The sequence below is a fragment of the Nannospalax galili genome, unplaced genomic scaffold (assembly GCF_000622305.1).
Source record: "Nannospalax galili isolate Female #2095 unplaced genomic scaffold, S.galili_v1.0 scaffold1895, whole genome shotgun sequence".
In the NCBI taxonomy this organism is placed as follows: domain Eukaryota; kingdom Metazoa; phylum Chordata; class Mammalia; order Rodentia; family Spalacidae; genus Nannospalax; species Nannospalax galili.
The window spans coordinates 31,784-36,735 of record NW_008336020.1 but is presented as its reverse complement, the minus strand read 5'-3'; positions in this window follow the sequence as shown (position 1 = coordinate 36,735).

Sequence of the window (4,952 nt, the reverse complement as noted above, 5' to 3'; positions counted from 1 at the left end):
TCTCATTATACAGATAGAATTGTTGAGGCTACGGAGGTTAAATCTTATTTCTAAAATGTGTGGCAAACTGTACCTTGAGCCCCAGATCAGCGTTCCTGACCTTGGGAAACTCACAAATCAATGTTGGGTGCTAGTAAAGAGAGGTACCAGTGTGGCAGAGGTGGCATGAGTTTCAAACGGCTGCAGCCCCTGCCACCCTTTTTTATTCAAGACCCTTTAACATTTTTGCTGACCAGTTTCCCAGTTTCTGTGTAGGGAGCCATAGCTTGCTTATCACTAGTCCTCAACATCTTTAGGCATCTGCCAGACTATAGCATAAGCCCTCCAATAATGTGTTGAGTGATTTCTACATGAGTCCAGGCAGGAAGAGAGTGAGGGCAATGATGTGAGCCAAGCTGTTGCCTGAACAGCTCAGACACCTGTCACTGGACAGCCTTGATGTCCCACAACAAAAGTGTGGGTGGAGGAAGGAGACTCAAGGGATTTCTTACACTGTCTGAGCTCTCAGCGAGTTGCCCTTCAGACATGTTCCAGAATGTGTAGGGTCACTCTAGAGAAGAAAGAGGGAGAACTCAACAGCAACAAGCTCAGTTTGGGAGGTTCACACAGATTGCCATCCTGTGCTGAATTGCCTAGAATATAATGACTCTTGCCTTGATGCATGTGCACGGCACCACTGGTTCCCTAAAGCATTCTCAGAATGCAAGGCAATGCCAAGCTCACTGTTTGCATGCCTGTATTGTTCTCCTGAGGCAGAATGAAAAGTCCTTTTTGATTCCTGCTTCATCCATAGGAAAAAAAATACATACTAGAGAAGTCCTTAGTGGCGATGGCACCATCACTGAGCATAATAGAAATATTTTAAAGATAAATGTCTTCCAATTGCTGTGGCCTTTTATCTGGCAACCCAGTAGAGGGTGTTAAAACTGATCAGCAGGTTTTCTTCTCAGTAAAATAAAATATCAGAGCCAGTATAGAAAGAATGATCATGCTTATGTTATCTAAAATAAAAAGAGCTGGCTTTTGTAAAGTGCGGGTCTACTCAAGACATCTCTGTTTATCCCTCCAAAGCTGATTTTGCTGTTTTCTCACCTTTTCACAATAATCGCACAGAAAATTCTCACTTTTCATTTGTATTTGGAGTAACATCTCCCGGCAGCAAGTCCTCGGCAGTCTTCAAGGAAGGAAGCTCACTGCACCTGAGGAGCCCCTTCCCCATAGCCAGTCACCAGCTGCTCTGCTGCGCAAGCAAGAAGTTCTTTAGGACAAATAAATACACGGGTCAAATTCAAACCCTCTTCTTAATGGTGGTTTCTAGATAAGCTATGGCAACTCTCTTTCAGCAACTAGGATTTCTCTGTAAACCCTAGAAGGGCACATTTTTTTCCCTTTCCTTGTCCCTGTCCTTCTTCTGATGGTTCAGAATGAGCACCAACCTAAGTCACAAAGACAGATGCTCCTGAAGGAGCTAAAGCTAAAGCTAGCTTCCTGAGGCCCTGTTGGTCATCTCCCACACCCCACTACCCAGAGCAAAACTCCACTTGGAGGAACAAAGAGCCAGGAAAAGCTTGTTTCCTTTGAAAACCAGTATGGCTTCTGTGAAGAGTCAAAGGAGGGCTCTGTAATTCACAGGGTCTCTGCCCAGAGATAGAAAGCATTCTCTTGTCAGGATTTATTTTTTTAAAAAGCTTAAATCTTTTTTAAAAATTAAATTTATTAAGCCGGGTATGGTGGTGCATGTCTTTAATCCCAGCCCTTGGGAGGCAGAGGCAGTCAGATCTCTGTGAGTTCAAGGCCAGCTTTGTCTACACAGTGAGATCCAGGCAAACTGGGGCTACAGGGAGACCTTGTCTCAAAAAGACCAAAAAATGACGTTTATTTATTGTGTGTGTGTGTGTCTGTATGTGTGTATGTGTGTGTGTGTGTGTGTGTGTGTGTGTGTGTGTGTTTGCATGTGTGTGGTGGGGGGCATGAACATGGCACAGCACACATGTGGACGTCAAAGGACAACTAGCAGGAGTCAGTCCTCTTCTTCCACAGTATGGATCCCAGGGATCAGACTCAGGTGTCAGGCTGGCAGCAGATTCCTTTACTTGCTGAGCCATGTCACTGCCCCTTACCAGGATTTCTTGCTATGGTCTTTCTCTTCATCCATCACTTCATGGCGTTTCTGTTGTCTTCTAGCTTCTACAGAGCTTCTATAGGAGGTTTTTAAATTTGAACTCTGCCCCTGTGTGACTTGTTGCAAGCTTGTTTGGAAAAGCAGATGAACTATGAATAGGTACACGTTTTGAAAACTAGCTATCTTTCTGACTGAGCTGCTCCTCTCACCCAAGAAAAAGGAAAATTAATCCAGAAAACCAATTTAGAATCATCTTCTTAATGAGGGATTTCTAGTCCAATGATTTTGGCCTTAGACCAAGATCAAAATGAAGACCAAGATCAACTCATTCATTAATTCATGTAGAGAGCGTCTCCCTTTCCGAAGATACCTGCTCATGGGACCAGAGTCACCTCACTTTGTTCCGTCTCCCACTTCTCTGCACCTCACCCCTTTTTTGTACAATAATATAAAATAAAAGCATCCCATTTTATAGCTAGAGTCACAATAAGTCAAAATAACCAGAATAAGAAAACACGCTGTCACAGAGCAGATTGTAAGTACCATCAAGGGGAGGGTAGGACTAGCTCAGAGTCTGCAAACCGAGGCCAACAGTGCCATCCTAACACAGATGGATGTCATTGTAACTAGGAAAGGTTACTTCAGGTGACAATGAGAACGGTGCATTCCATACCTTCAGGTCTTATTTTTGTTGTTGTTCTTGTTGGGGGTCAGTAATCAATTGCCATTCATGAATTAACAAAGTCATTTTAATTTAAAAAAATTTCTGTTGAAGGAACAGAAATTGTTTCGTGTGAAAGGCCTGTTACTCAAAACCAGATAAGGTGTTTTGCTAAAATGTCTAGCAAATTAATTAATAAAGCACAAGACAAAAAGAAGTAAGAAAAGAGAGCCAGTGAGATGACTCAGTGGGTAAAAGTGCTTGCTGCCAAGCTGGACGACCTGAATTCAATCCCCAGGACAACATGGTGGAGAGCCACCTGTATACTGTGGTGTGTGTGTGCACGTGCACCCCCCACACACACATGCTACAAAATATAATAAATGAGAAAACTTCAGACAACTTGAGGCAGAAGTCAGTGTGCATGAAACCTGCTCACAATTCAATCATCTATGTCTGTAATCAAGAAGTTGCTAATATAAATACCACTTACAAGAAGCAAATGTATATACATTATACTAAACCCTCAGAAATGAGGAGACCTTTCTGAAGGAGGTAAATCGAGGCAGCTGTAAAGGCAGAAAGTGAAGATAATGACTCACATCTGAGCGTCAAACCAAATGATACGATCGGCTTAATTTTTCCCCACATCAGGCTTGGCCTGGTTATGTCTACAGAAATCAATTGACCCCAGGAACATGGCGAGAGACTACAAGTTCATATACGCCTGTCATGAAGCTGGATTTAAGATCACAGGGGCCCCTAACCCTGCAGCATTCTGCCTTTATTTGTGCCTATATATTTGAAAAAAGGGGGAGGGGCACACGCCCAAGTTTACTTTTTTAAAACTAAATAACGTTGCCTTGTGGCTCTCATATTGTATCTATTACACATTTCGCTTCAAAACCTCATCTCCCCTAAACCCTCTTCAGTGCGCTTGAAGTAGCACTGCCAAAGGAAAGGAATTTTCTATTTAACTAGAGCACTGACATTCTGTTACACAATTCGATCTTATCTATTTACCTGCTCTCGAAAACACAAGACACTAAACACGGAATGCTGACTGCATTGAGGCTGCGGTGCCATAGGTGTCTGAATGCATCTGGAGCTCCCTCACTCATCAGTGTAATTGTTGCCGTGTTATTCCATTTTTTGATTAGTCTAGTCCCTCAAGCTCAATGCTTTTTTTCTGGCCCAACGTTCTTCTGCTGGTTGTCATGGTGACTGAATTGTTAGAGAGGAGAAAGGCTCTGTTGTCTGTCATTGTTCTGTTGTGGTTTAGGTAACGCAGGAGGCAACACAAGTGAAGTGGATGGACCTTTTTTGCTCTGCATCATTTCATAGTATTGAAAAATCTCACACAAAAAAGGAGCAAATAGGCCCAACCAAAGAAATAACCAAGCTCTTTCTAAAGGAAAGTGCACATTATTATAAAGAGGCAAAATGGCACTAATGATGAACTGAGTCGTCTATGGAAAAGGCTGCTGAATATTACATTTATTACTAGAACAATCGTTGCGACTTAAACATCACATACAATACCTAGCATTTTGCAATTTAGGGTAAATATAGTTTTTAACTATACAATTGTCACATCAACTCTTTGATTCTGGAGGCTGAGCTACTTTAACCTCATGTTCAGTTTAAAGTAGAAGATATCGTATTAGATAATCAGTCTGATTTTCTTGAGTTAAGATGGCGTTAGGGTCAATGCCTGCTTTGGGAATGTAGAATTTTTTTTTAAACATGAGAGCTAACTACAAAGGGTTTTTATTTAAATAATTAATGTAAGTATAACCCTCCTTCATTTTTCATTTTTCCTGATTTTTAGAACTAGAAAATGGAAGACTATCACATAACTAGGAAATGGAAGATAAATGAGGAATGGCTCCTATGAAAGTTCTCTAAGCCATCTTTTATCACAGCTTTGTTAGACATACACTTTTCTTTTTAGATGTCTATCTTTTGTTAATTAAAAGTACTTTGTTAGCATTGCTTTCTTAATCAGCAATTACTTGCCTTAGTAATGCTATACTTTTTCAGTATATTTTTTCCTAAAATTTAGAATGATATAATAATTGTTGTGTTTGTTTTTTGAGACAAAGTCTCATTATGTAGCTCCGGCCAGCCCAGAACTCTGTGTAGACCAGGCTGGTATCCATCTCACAG